The sequence below is a fragment of the Lynx canadensis genome, chromosome B2 (genome assembly GCF_007474595.2).
Source record: "Lynx canadensis isolate LIC74 chromosome B2, mLynCan4.pri.v2, whole genome shotgun sequence".
Classification (NCBI taxonomy): Eukaryota; Metazoa; Chordata; class Mammalia; order Carnivora; family Felidae; genus Lynx; species Lynx canadensis.
Window position 1 is genome coordinate 121,016,242 of NC_044307.1, and position 14,829 is coordinate 121,031,070.

The 14,829-nt window shown below is 43.1% G+C and overlaps 1 protein-coding gene across 1 annotated transcript in view; it reads left to right on the forward strand.

Moving 5' to 3' along the window:
* The first annotated feature begins 2,298 nt into the window (after positions 1-2,298).
* Positions 2,299-14,829, forward strand: part of EYA4 (EYA transcriptional coactivator and phosphatase 4) — a 236,287-nt gene continuing 223,756 nt past the window's right edge. Inside the window, exon 1 of the mRNA XM_030317113.1 lies at positions 2,299-2,461. The gene's annotated coding sequence lies outside the window, so the exon portion shown is untranslated. The remainder of the gene's footprint in view (positions 2,462-14,829) is intronic.

Consider the following 14,829-nt stretch of genomic DNA (forward strand, 5'->3'; position numbering starts at 1 on the left):
CACCTTTATTTAGAGGTCGGACTAACACAATGTTTTATACCAAAATAAAATTCATAAATTTGTGGTCTTATGAGGAGCGTATTCAATTCAGCACTGCATTTACCTTTTACATGATATTTGGTATAGTCATGAAACATATACACTACACTAAAATATTTACTATTTTTCTGACTACTCGGTTAATAATAATAGCATCGCAGTGGCTGGCAGTGGTCGTTGGGTTACACAGAGGCTGGTTTGAATTTCAGGTCTGCCATTTACTAGGAAGCTGCTACAAATTCTGACCCCTTAGTTTTCTTACCTGTAAAATGGGGGAAGATAAGATCTGTAAAGGTAATTAGCATCTTCCCATTGATATTTCTGACTTAAGTATATATTAACTGATGTCCTCTACAGGCCGGGATGTGCTTTAGACCATGCCTCAAATCCTCTTTGCACCAAATCCACCACCAGAACCCCTTCCACTTCAGGAAGCAGAGAAGGGAACCTGGTGACTGGCAAATCTAAATCAATCTGCAGGAAAGATCGAGACCCAGTGAGTGGCGAGAGCGGCAATGAGTGCCTGTATCGGTTTAAATTTACAACCTCACTTTTTCCATTGCCGGCTCATAGCTGTGGGTAATGCCCCACTGATGAAAAAATAAGTTGTAACTACAAGAATTCGATATGGGTTTTTGCTTTTGAACCTGACGGTCTTGCTGTCAGTTGCAAGAGACCAAGCGGAAACAAAGGGGAAATCTTGTTCCGAACTTCTCGCAGAAAATAATTCAGTTGAGAAAACATTAAAACGCATTAAATTTTCTTTGAATAGGGGTAAATTCTACTAGTGACCTCGTAATCTCTCCCACCACATCTAAGGCAATGCGGGGAACTGCTTGTCTAATCATTCGCTTTCTGATTAGAGTCCACTGGGCTGTCTTTGGGAAAGTTACTTAGGTTTCTTTGGGCCTGGGTTTCCTTATCTCTTAGTGGGGCTTAAATAACCACCATGGAATAATGGCCTTAGAACTGTGAAAATTAAATGAACTTACCTACCTACCAGAAGGGACCAGTATAGTCACTGACAGTAAATTCTCAATAAATGAAAATACTTATCATGATGTGACAATTAAGGAAGATGCTCCTAAAATAGACGGTAGGCGTCGGGGAGAGGTGATTAAATGGATGCAAAATTTATGTGTTGTTTATTGTCTACTTTGCCGAGGCCTCTGGTTATGATATACACATACCTTCTCATAGAATATTAAATCCTATGTGGGTGCATAATGCATGCGCAGAAGGATTAGGCATGAAATGTCACTTCAGCAATGTGCCTGGGAAGCTCTGACGCTGTCTGACCTTTGGGCGTCTGGGAGGGATGCCTATACCTGTGCCCAGCGCTGGAAGGGGCCCAGGCCCTGCCCAGCAAAGCCTACCCCCCAGACTGCTTACTCCTTCCTAGCATACATGTTCGCCGAAAAGGGTATTTTCTCCCTTCCGATTGGCGTAGGTTGGTTTTTCTTTTACGTGGTTGCAAGTAGAAGTCCCTTCAGTCTTCTCCCTTGGGGTAAGTGGAAAGGAATCCGGCCGGGGGCCCGAAGTGGCCTACACCCGGGGACTGGGTAGCTGCGGAGTAGGAGGCAACTCGTGGGCTGCCCCGCAGAAGCAGGTGGGGGCAGACAGCGGTTCGGTTCCCTCGTCCGGGGAGGGGAGTGCGGCCGCGGGTCCCTCCCCTCAGTCGCGGGTGGCAGCGGCCGACGCCAAGCCGGTGGGGGCGGGGTGGGGGCGGCGCGGAGGGCGCGGAGATTACTGCGGCGCCGCCGGGGACGCCAAGGGTCCCGAGCGGTCCCCACGCGGGACCGCGAACGATGACAAAAGACAGTCACCGAGATCGAATAAAAAGAAGTTGGTCCCCGCGCGCCGCCGGTCCCGGGGCCCCCGGCGGCCTCCAGTGGCCGCGGGCGCCGGCGGCGGCGGCGTCCCCCGCCCCCAACCCCGCGCGCAAGTGCAAGGCTGCCCGCCGCGCGGCGCACGCTCCGCGGCTCCCGGCTTCCGCGCAAAACTTCGAGCCTGTCCACGTGAAGTTGTCGCTCCCGTTCAGAGGGGCAAAGAGCTTTGGGAAAAGCTGGGCAGTGGCGACGGCGGTGGCTGTGCGCGCGCTCTCTTTTTCTTTTCTTCCACTTTTCCCCTCCCCTGCCTCAGTCCAGAGTTTTGGCTCCTCTCCTTTCCTCCTCCCCCTCGGAGCCGGCTTCTCCCCCCGCCCCGTTTCTCCCCCACTAGTGTACGCTATTTGTTGGCGGGGGTGGGGGGGGGTGGGGGTGGGTGGCCGAAGGGGATGTCCTGTTTTCACCAGAGGCACAGCGCGAAGGGGAAACTCCGACACTGGAAAGAACGAGAGTAAATACCTAAATACAGACGCACGGATCCGCGGCTGGGACAGACACTTGAACTTCGGATCCCGAGGCGGTCCGGGCTGCGGGAGGTGAGTGTCCCTTCTCCCCGTCCCCTCCCGCGGGTCCCGGTTTGCGGGAGCCTGCGGACTCTCCCCGGCGAAGTGCGCGCGGCTCCGCCGGGGACGCCCAGCGCCGGGGACGGAGGACGCGCGGCGTGTGGGCGCCGATTCCCGCGGGCGTCCGGAGGCGGAGTGGAGCACGCCCGAGGCCCAGGCCGCCGGGGCTGCAGCGGTGCCTTCCGCCCGGGAGGACGCCCCTTGCCCCGAGGGTCTTCTCCGAGCCTGCGGGGCCGCTGCGGGGCGGTGGCGGGACGGGGTGCGCCGCGCCCTACCTGTACCCGCCCCCGGCTCGCCGAGGCGCGCGCCACGGGGTCTCCCCTACATCCTTCCTGTGCCATTTATTACTGGGATGATCCCCCTAGATAAGCCTGACGCAAGGATGCTGACCCGGTCCGGTGGAGGGCCCGGACTCGTGGCATTGTCACGATTCGGGATGCGTGTGTACGTTCACGGCTTGTGCTCCGATCTCGAGGCACGAACGGGCCTTTTAAACCGCGGCCATCCCACTTTAATAGTTTTTATGCGGCGTGGACCCAATGTCTCCTGCAGCTTGCCAGGGTCCGTGAAATTAGAGGCGCCTTGTCAGAGGAGTCGCGTTCATTGGCTCGGGACGCGGATGCCATGGAGGGATTATAACTTCTCCAAACGAAGGGACCTGGCTGCGGAGAGCAGGTTTTCTCTCGTTTCAGAGCTTGCTGGGGTCCCGGGTGGTTGTGGCCCTGGAAACGGCTCTCTGTTTTAGCGTGTGGTTCAGCGGGATTCGGAAGTAGACCGCGTGTGTGCTGGTGTTATTTTGCGCCACCCAGCAGCCAGAACTTTCGTTTAGTAGCACTTTAAAGATGTTTCTCTCTTTGTAAGCTAGCATTATTGGGAACAACTTGGAGCTGTAAGGAAGTTTGCGGACCGAGTGCCACGGCAGAGCTGTGGCGAAGCCGGAGAGCAGTCCCCGGTTGGGGTGGCAGTGTCTCTCCTCCCCATCACCCCTCTCGCCCCTTCTCTTGAAGGCTCGCGGGGTTCGTCCTTGGGGTGAGTGTGTGTGTGTGGGGTGGGGGAGGGTAGTGTTTGGAGACAGTCCCCTGCCCCCTCGCTTCCCGTGCCTCTCTCCCCTGCACTGCAGAGCGGGCAGTCATTCATGAATCCCTAACCTGAGACCGGAGGAGGAAGGCGCAGGTCCCTGGGCCCTTCCTGCCAGGGGTGCAGAACAGCGACGGGGCGTGTGTTTTGGTTTCAGAGCAGTTCCACGTGGAGCATCTCCGTGTGCGTGTCTGTGTGTTGCGTACTTGATCTGTGAGGAGGTAACAGGAGTCTCGTGTTCAAACCCAGTGGGCCGTTGGCCATTAATTTGCTTTCCTGGCTGTCATTACAGACACTTCCAAAATCTGATACCTCAGAGAACCAACAGGTTAGGTTTCACATTAAGAGCTCATACTTAACAGTTTTCTTTCTCCCTTACCCCTTTTGGCTTGGCACCCTGGGATCAACGTAATTGATGTCGCGAAACATATCTTCTCGAATATGGCATTTTGTTCCTCTTCTCAGCGGCCACTTTTTGCACCCTCCTGCATTTGTCAGTTTCTGTGCGGGCTCCTTCGGGACTTAGGTGGGAGTCTTAGGAGCTTTTAACAACCGCGGGCTCACCTTTAGCAGCTTCTGGAGTTTCATTTACACTTAGGTGACTGGCAGGATTGAGAGTTGAGGATGGTTTTTGTTTGTTTGTTGGGTTGTTTTTGTTTTTATTTTTAATCCCCCCCCCAGGACACCCCCAGGACAGGGATTGCACTTGATAACGTTTCCAGAACTTTGGTTTTAAACAGAAACGTTGCCTTTTTTTTTTTTCTTTTTTCTCTTATAATGTTTGTGGCCAGCTTGTAGCTGAAGAACCAAAAACCAGGAAAGGGGGCGGGGAGAGAATCCTAAAACAAAATATCTGATACGTGGTATGGTGGGTGCGTTTTGGGGGACCGCGCTCAAAAGGCAATTGTGTGTGTGTGTTTTAAAATAACATTATCCCAAGAAATAAGTAGCAGTAGTAACAAGAGACAAACTGCTTTGTGTGGAGCTCGACTGCCAGAGTCTGACTTTTATGGCAACAATACCAAAGGCAGATATAACCGCATCCATTTTTATTGTCGTTATAAACCATAAAAATAGTTTGTTCCACCCGATTAAAAGTTGTAAGCCATTCAGAGCTAAACCAATTTTTGGAAATGACTGTTCAAGAAAGGAAGTTAAAACTTTTGACAGTTACAGCTTTGAAAGTAACATAATTAGATTATTTGGAAACTCCTTTTTTTTTTTTTTTCCTGATTGGTAGGGACATAACCTTGTCTTTCAGAACAAGTGAAGGTCTAAAATCAGTGCAGTTTTGAAAAGCCTGTTTTTCTTTGTCAGTTACCTGAAAATAGTATTTTAATGTATTTATACATTTTAATGTATTTATAATTAGAGGTTGTTTCACAATTATAACAAGTAAGAAGACTGACTTGATTATGTTTTTTATTAGGAATTATTTCAGTGGCTATTAGATACTTAATTTCTCTTACAAAATGGAAAGCTTTAACTGTTTATAGCTAATATTTAAATACTGTGTTCAAATTTTTAAAAATTAAAGAAATAAAACATAAGATTTGTACAAGAAGAAATTGGTTCAGGAGCAATCGTTATTCTTATTAGAAAATATAGATGCTGCATTCTAGAGGATTTGTAGAAGCTCGTGGAAAAACTTGTCTTTGCATAAAAGTTTCTTTCTCGAAGGGAGTTTGGCAGATGAGTAGTTTGTCATTTTTTTTCTTTTAAGAAACCTCTTTGAATTAAAAAAAAAAAAAGAAATCAAGTTATCCATTTCTAAGAGTTTCCTTTTCATTTATGTTGTGATTTGGGGTGTAAATAAATTTTACATACCCACGGGAAATAGAGTGTCCAGTTTCATGTTTTCAATCTCTGTTGCAAGTTCTAAATGACTGATGCCATGTCTAAAAATATATTTATGTGGCTTGGTATTTCATTTAAAAAAATGTATGCACCGAAATGAAATTATCCAGAATCTTTAGAAAAGCAGAACAGTAGAAGATCCATAGCGATTGTTATGAAGAGTTGGGATGTCGGAAAGTTCCAATTCTAACTTTCAAATAATGAGGTTAACTTATTTCACCCGGTGAAACCTTCCATTTTAATAGAGAATTCAAGAAGAGGGGAGATAATCCTTTTCAAGACTTAGTGAAATGTTAAGTAATAAGAGTGCAGGTATTTATTATGTTTTTTCATTATCTTTTTTTTCCCCCTATTAGGTAAATGCAGGAACACTGAACATTCAGTAGAAACAGGCCCCCTTTATAAGGAGTTTATTCACCATAGTTCTGTATTGCAGCTGCTGATCATATTTCATGGAGCTGTTAAAGCACTTAAAACCTAAAATTAGGTACTGTCTGGTTGTAAATATTTCAGATCCCTCATTTAAGAAACAAACAGAAAAGCGTGGTATCAAAAGTAGAAGATGTTTTGAATCTTCTCATTGAAAAACTGAACAAACCTTTATCAAAGACCTTCTTTTTCCGGTGAGAATGTAACCATGACAGTTGTTTTTAAATGGGTATTATTTTTACATAGTCTAAACTCTTATAATGTGTCTTCCTATAAAGTGTCTTAAACTAATTGTATTCAGAAATACAGTTGGGGGATTTTATTACAATGGTTACTAGGTGAATGAAATCAACACGGGAAGGAATGGACGGGACAGTTGCAATGTACCTGCTTCTCTCATGAATGTTTCCTGGTGAACTAAGAAATGACATGATCTTTTAGGCATTTGTTCTAGAAGTGGATGAGATGCAGTGGTGTATTTAATTGCAGTGTGTGTAATATTGCGTTCAGTTAGATGTGTTTTAACACGGGGAGCCCTGAATATTCATTGAATTGTACATGGAGCAAAACTTGGCATCATTTATTTTGAACTTGAGTGGAAGAAAATAAACAAGAAACACATATTCAAAAGCAGTGCAAGCAATTTTGATTGCTTTTAAGAGGTTTGAAGACTTTGTAAACATTACTGTCACCTAATATTACTCCTGGCACTGCACGTTAGTATATGCCTTGGTGATACGCCATTTTACTCTTGAAGTTTGTGATTCTTACCATGTATCCAGCTATGTTTCTGCTGGTAGAGAGGACTGAAAGTGAATACCACTACCCTTACTGCCCTAACTCCTTTTCTGTCTTCCAGAAAAAGAGATGAAATGCATTAATTTAAAAATAGAAACCATTTTGAGTTATCAAAACCACATTTTTATGGTAGTTTAAAATAGTTTCAGAGAGTGCACCTCTGGATCTCACTGTAACCTTTTCTGTCATTGAGAGGTGCTAATTGATCTTAGGTCACTGACATAATAGTATAGTTTGATATTTGAAACCGTTCAACATTGGCCTGGCCCTTTTCTCACCCTGAGATTTCAGTCCATGGCTGATGAATAACACCATATTAAAACGTCAGGAATTCTAATTTTTTTTCTCTCTATGAAACATTTTAATACAACATACTCATTTTTGAAGCTTTTATTTATGGACAATAAGTGCGTTTATTTTAATGCACCTTTGAGCTATGGGAGAACGACTGATATTATCGTGTTAGGATTTTTTTAATATTTTTTTTTCACGGGTAGATATTTTTAGAGTGAAAATTTGAGGCAGAGTTTGATTGCTGTGATCACATTGGAATACTTTCAATGCAAAGTTGCATTAAACTAGTATTGAATAGCCATCTCGAGATTTCACACCTACAGTATATTTTCTTAGGCACGTTCATATCTTAAAATACATCTGAAAATAGAAATTGTCAGATTCGTTTTGGTAAAGTTGTCATTTTCCTTTCCCTGTAAATCATCCCCATTGTCAATGTCTGTCGTTATTCTCATCACAGCATCATAGCTGACATTTACTGAGGCGTTACTTTAAAGTGTGGAAGAACCAATTTTATCTTTTCAACTCTACCATAAATTAGGTACTTTTATTATTCCCATTTTACAGGTGAGGAAACTAAGACCCAGTCATGCAATGGAGTGGAGCCAGGGTCCCAGCTCTGCAGTCAGACCTCAGAGGTCTGATTCTCAAGGGCTGCATCAGGCAGTCGCTCCCAACAGTCATATATGAGTTCATTTTTGGTGCTTTCCGAACAGACATTTTATTTTTTGTATTATTAATTATGTATTTATTTAAGGGTATTAGAAAAATATGTAAAGTGACATATTGAACCTATAATTTCACAGATCATATTGTTGAAGAAAAGGACAGAAAAAGTATTGACGTAAAACAAGTTAAATTTTAGAAAGCGCCTATTTAAAGAAACGGATGAAGTAACAGTGAGTGAGCGCTCGGCTAAAATAGCCCAAATCATGGAGGTTGGTGGCAAATGACTGAATTTAGAGAAACTATTACCCTACAATGCTTCCCAAATGTCAGGAACTTATGAGCAGGTCTTTTTAATATTTAACTTACGTACCAACTTTTCCTTTGCTTTTCAAGCCTTATCCATTGGTTAGATGTTATTGATTTTGTTAGATGTTACTGGTTTTGTTGTTGTTGTTATGATGTTGCTGTTGTTTTAAGTCTGAATGCTGGTTGTGAATCTCAAATCTACACATTTACCTTGAACCCACTAATAAAGTCTGCTTGATGAATTTCTAGAGGCAAGTTTAAATTGTAATGGGTCACTCATATTTTGGAAACACTTTCAGTTTGCATGGATATCATATCAGACTATATTTTTAAGGTTTTCTCTAGGTGAACACTTGCTTTGCTGTTGATAATCTGTTTTATAACTTTATTGTTTCACTGACACAGTGGTTTTCGTTTATTTATTTATGTATGTATTTAGCCACAGACCCTTTTATTAAAGTGAAAACTGACACTCCGCCCACAGGAGGAATATTCACTGCCCTGAATGAAGCAGAACATGGGTGGCCCGTGAATCACTCACCAACACTGCCCTGCAACCATTGCCCGCTCCCAGTCTCTCTGAGGGTCTTTGAGTGTGTGAAAATCTCTGAAAAAAGGTCTTCTGAGAAAGGGGCCCATTCAGAGTACCTGCTGTATAACATGTTGAAATGTCATCCACTAAAAAACAAAACAAAAACAACTCTCAAATACCACAAAGTATCTCCAGTGTAATATGTGGGCAAAGGCATGCCTGCCCATCCTAGTATTACTTGGAATGTTCTTCTTAACCAATCTGCCACTTTATTTCAGTTTAACACTTGGAAAATAAAAGTAGCGGGTATGTTTCCCACACGGAGGTCCAGGTCTGAATGAGGCACACTGAATTTCTACATGCAGATGTTTGCTATATTAGAGTATCTTTTTTCCTTTAATGACTTTCTGAAGAAACATCAGCAGTGGCAGAAACTGACATGCCCTTAGATTTTCACGTAAATTATTGCTGCCGTTTCTGTGATTCTTTCCTCTTTTCTTCCTAAAATGAAAGGGACATTTTGTAGTGAAGGCTACAATTAAATCATAAAAGTTTACATTCATATGCCATTAAGTTTAATTCTACTCACAAAAGCAATAGCATTCGATTTGAAATTCTATACTTAATCAGGTGAGTGTACCACATACTGGGAGATCTTATTCTCTGAAAGGTCACATACACAATTCACAGACCTCTGCGTGTACCCTACAGAGTGATCTATTCGTTACAGTTCACCTCTGACTCTGAACTCCCCAATGTTAAAGGATTTGAAAAGAACTAAATGTTCTCACTAAGAGATTGAATACTTCTAACCTGATGTGCCTAGTGTGTTGAAAGTGATGATAACTTGGGGAAGTCAGCAGGTCTCTGAATTAGGTAATGCTTTTCACTTAAAAGTTTATATTTTAATGCAAATGTATATTCATGTATGAGTATGACTCAAGTAATTCTAGCCAGATTTAATCACAAGTGGGTGAGTCATGTTCAGATTCCCTTTTGCAGATTTTCTGTAATCTCAAACTTTGCTTCTAGTAGGTATCTTAGGAATGCAAACCTCAAAAATTCTGTCAAGAACAGCAATACTACTAAATTTGTTTACACGAATCTTTAGGTGTTCAGATGATGTTGCTGCTTTGTTTTTCTTAGTTGACCCAAGAAGAATTGTAATTTAGGTCCGTTTTCTCTCCTTAATTATTGCCTTTGGATTTTAAAGTCTTCATTGGTGAAGATACCTAACAAAATTATGGGTACCCATACATGATTTTTAAGTGCTTTTTCATTTTCAGTGTTGCTCAAGACATGTAAAAATTAGAGTGAAATGAATAGGTTTTTCCCTACCGTGTATTAATTTTGGAGACGTTGGGGCTTTTAGTCTCTTTTAGTACATTTTACTTTTTCTTGGCATATACCATTCACAAGGAATGGTTAACGGTAATAAGTGAGTTAACCGTGATAACCGAGGTCACGGGTTTAATTCTCAGATGATCATATTAGCTTTTTGGGTGGACACATGTCCTATATACACTTAGTCATATTGTCTTTAGTTTGGTCCTGGGGGACCATCGTGGATGATGCTGGACCTGTCTCCAAGACTCTCCTCCCTATCTATAAGATGTTCAATCACATTTGTTGACAATTTTTAGCAAGTACCTCTTGCACTTCAACATGCTTCAGAAAAATTCTCTGTTGCCTCTAGGACAGTTCCAAAATTCTTAGCAGGGAGTACAAGGCCTTTTGTGCCGAGAACCTTATTGCTCAGGTTGCCTTTCTCCTCCATCACCAGCTGGTCACAGGAATCTCTAGCAGTAGAGAGAACTGCAGTTCTCAAAGAAATACCCCGCGTCATTGCCACTTCATTGCTTTGTGCATGTGATTCTTTCTACCCGGAAGACAGCTCTTCTGCCCCTGAAACTTGCTTTTTTACTTCTTTTCCAAGCCTGCAGACATCACATGTTACCTCTTCTGGTAAGTTCATCTGTCCTCCAGAGGCTGAGTTGGATGTTTCTTTCCTTTTTGCTGCCAAAGCACCCAGCTTCTACCTTCAACCCAGCACCTGCCACATTGACATGTAATAGAGTTCATGAATTCAGATCCTGCTCTAGACCTGTGTGTTTACTGATGCACTTACTGGCATTTTTCATCTCCGTATTTCCAGTGAGCAGGGGTCACTGTGGAGTGAATTTCTGTGGAGTGAAATGCATAAGGAAAATGGGGATGAGAGCAGTGATGGTGAGACCGGACATCCTCTGTCATGAGATTGGGGGGCCCCATGAGCAGGGTAGCTGTGACCATGAGACGCAGGACAGCCTTAAGAACAACCTCAGGGATTTTTTGCATTAGCCCACTAGAATTACGACTCTGAATCTAGGCCCAGCTTATAGGTATGTGTGTATGAGTGTAGAAATGTATTTATTTCCCTCATGACTCTTGAGAAGTCAGTGGTCCAGTGGGTCAGCCAAGGATCCTAAAGGTCTTTGAAGATATGAGTATTTCATTGCACTTGAAATCCGAGGGAGCTGATTCTTCTTATAGCATAATGATTAAGTACAAAGAATATGGAGGCAGACTGCTTGGGTTCAAACCCCAGCTTTGACACTAAAGACTCTGGAATGATAAGCATGTGACTTAAACTGGTTTTGCTTCAGTTTTCTCCTGTGGAATAGAACATACTCTGTGAGGTTCTGATGACAATTCAGTGAGTAAGTGTATGTGAAGTATTTAGAATGGTGTCTGATAAGAGTATTAGCTGCTATGATTATGATTGTTACTCTTCATCAGGTCACCCAAAATGTTCACAGAGTTTTAGAGCTGGAAGTCATTTTGGGGGTCATAGACTGGGGACTATAATTTGAGTCTCCAGTGGTCCAAATGCAAATTTGGCATTCTTGGGTGATCTTGGCAAAGCTGAGGCTGTATTTGGAGCCCTGAGAGAAGACATTAGAGGGGCCCCAAACTGGGCTTTGGCCATTTATGTTGCCCAGAATTTCTTTTCGCCAGTGCTTCCACATGCAGTATTCTAGATTTTTTTTAAGGCTTTGATTTATGGGGCTCTCCAACTTCCCTAAACAATTAATTTTTTTAAATGTTTGCTTCTTTATTTATTTACTTTTGAGTGGGGGAGCAGAAAGAGAGAGAGGGAGAGGCAGAATCCCAAGCAGGCTCTGCACTGTCAGTGTGGGGCTTGAACCCACAAAACGTGAGATCATGAATGACCTGAGCGGAAATCAAGAGTCAGATGCTTAACCGACTGAGCCACCCAGGCGCCCCCACTACTGCTATGACTCTTATCTCTGCAGAGACAATAGGGGGTTATAAACACTCGGTTTCAGAATTTATCACTCAGTCCTTGGATTCAGATGTAACGAGTGTATAGCAGAGTGGGGCTGAGGGAGGAAGGGAAGTTAAAATAATTGTTAGTCGAGGTTCTGTTTTTATTGCTTACCTGGAACTTCCAGATGCATCTGTCCTAAGAAAAATGTACTCATATGGATGTTGTACTTGAATCCCTTAGCATATGCAGCCCAGTGTTTCTCAGCAGTTGACACATAGTGTGACATTAGTCTCAGGTGTTCTCAAGCTCTTATTGGCATTTGGGGTTGATGATTGTTGGCGTGTGTATATGGCTGGCTGATGCATTATAGGGTGTGGAGTGGCATTCCTAGTCTCTACCCACTAGATGCCAGCAGCACCTTCCCTGGAGTAATGGCAGCATCTCCCCAGACATTGCCAGGCATCCTCCGGAAGCCGATTGTCCCCATTTGAGAACCCATGACCAAAGTAGATCTTAAGATCACTTGATTTGGTCAAGAGACTCCCAGGCACCTGCGTGAGCGGATCGTTCTGTTTTCGGTCAAGTGTCAAGACTCTTCGTACCTTCCGCCTAACTTTAAATACAGAATCAAACAACTCTTATTGGTTGTGTTGATGGATAAGCTGTACGCAGATGGGATTTACAGATAGGCTTTACACAGACTTTTAAAAATATTTATCTATTGAGGCGCCTGAGTCGCTCAATAGGTTAAGCGTCCGACTTGGGCTCAGTTCATGATCTCACGGTTCTTGGGTTCGAGCCCCACGTCGGGCTCTGCGCTGACAGCTCTGTGCTGACACAGGGCTCGATCCCACGACCTTGAGGTCACGACCTGAGCCGAAATCAAAAGTCGGATGCTCAACCAGCTAAGCCAGCAGGTGCCTCAGGCTTTATACGGATTGACTACTTTTAGCATTTTTTTTTTTATGGGAATAATATATGAGTAGGGAGAGCAGAATACCCAGGGAAGTATATAGGAAGTAGATATTTCTCTGACTCACCTTTACGTCTATTTTTTTTTACTGTTGCTTATTAGTAGATACTGTTGATTCACTTTTAATAATGACAATTACCTATGTTTTTCCCACAGATGAATAACTCAGTCACAAGAAACTTGTATTTACTGTAGTGCCAGAAAAAATAAAGTTTCCTATAATCAAAACTGCCTAAGATTAAAATACTTAATACAATTATTTGTTCATTTCCAATGAGAAATTTTCAAATGAAATATGTGTTAGCTTTCAGTTTGTACCACAATTTCAGGATCTTGAATTCAATAACATTAGTCCAGTCCGAAGAAAGTGAAAATGAAAATATTGCATTAAGCACTCCTGTGATGAATCACCAAATCCAAACTTAGTTCTAATTCTATAGGTTTAATTTTGACAAACATTTTATCTGTGACCTCCTGTGTAGTTGAATGTAAGTAAATGTGACTGTGGTCTGAGTACCATCTCTGTCCTCTGCCTAGTTTAGCCTATATGAAAGATGTTTTAAGATCACTTAAACGAACAAAAAGGAACATAATGCTAATGTAAAGTGAGAGAGGAAAACAACCTACATGAGTTTTGGATTGAATGTGAAAGGTATTTTGAAGTTTGAAATAGTTATAGAAATATAATTCGACTCATACTCCTATGAGGTCTAAACAGTAGATAATTCTTGTCATCTCATTAGTAATTGCAAAGATACTTGAAATTCTACACATATGTATTATCTAATTTAGTGGTTTTACTTTAATTATATTAGGCAGGTGATCATATTACCTGAAAGCAGTCAAACTGACCTAGGGATTTCACGTCATTTACTAATTGAGGCTCAAGCAGGCAGGGCGGAAGAACCTGAAAACGTACTCTGTCTGTCTGTCTCATACCTCTCCTTGATTTATGCTTTAAGTTTTGAAATGTACTTTTAAGAGGGGAAAGTGGCTATGCATATAGCATACTGAATGTGGCCAAAATGTCTTTCTGTTTTCTAAGAGGAGAAGGACCTTGCTCAGCCACTTGTTAGCAGAAAGATGAATTGAATTCTGGGCCACCCAATGACAGATGGGGGTCATTCCAGGGGAGTTGGGGGGTTGTCAGTTAGGGGCTTAAATCATGAGTGTTCAGTTTTCTTTTTTTTTTTTTTTTAATTTTTTTTTAACGTTTATTTATTTTTGAGACAGAGAGAGACAGAGCATGAACGGGGGAGGGTCAGAGAGAGGGAGACACAGAATCTGAAACGGGCCCCAGGCTCTGAGCTGTCAGCACAGAGCCCGACGCGGGGCTCGAACTCACGGACTGCGAGATCATGACCGGAGCCGAAGTCGGCCGCTTAACCGACTGAGCCACCCAGGCGCCCCAAGTTTTCAGTTTTCAGATGGTGGAGGAGAGTTCTGCTCCCTGTCTTGACAAGAAGTCCAAAGAAGGCGTAGCAACACTCAACTCCATCCAGGTGCTTTATACCTGACGTTGAATAAGAAGCCTGTTCATTGGAGAACAGCCAACAAACTGGAGGTTTGGTTTTTTCGAAGGAACACTTCCTGGGCTCATAAATTAGGGAACCCCCCCCCCCCCCCTCCAAGAATTTCAGGTCACATATCTACTTTCTCAGGTTGATTCTTTGTATAATGGGTCCTAATGTAAGACTTACATATTTTTATGAATGCTCTGTGTTACTAAATACAATTAGGCACTTCCTTTTTGTCTCCCCGGGGTATTCTCTCCCCCCATTGTCTTCCACTGCCCCAGCTATCTCAACCTTCTCACATCTTACTTTTTTGCTGCCTACCTGTACAAAAAAACCTGCTACCTTTTCAAGGCTTAGCTCACATGTCACCTCCTCTGGGAAGCCATCCCTAAGGCTCAGGCAGAATTCATTCTTTTCTCTCTGTAATACTATAGCACCTTTTTGGGGCTGTTAATATCGAAACGCATTGTGCTGTGGCTGATTATATGTGAATAGTTCTTCTAGAGAGATCCTGAACTCACTGAGGATAGAGATCATATCTTTCCCCCACTGTAGTGCCAGGACCTGGGCATATTCATGGAAATTCACTAACTGCACTATTCCATGCATGTCTTCACA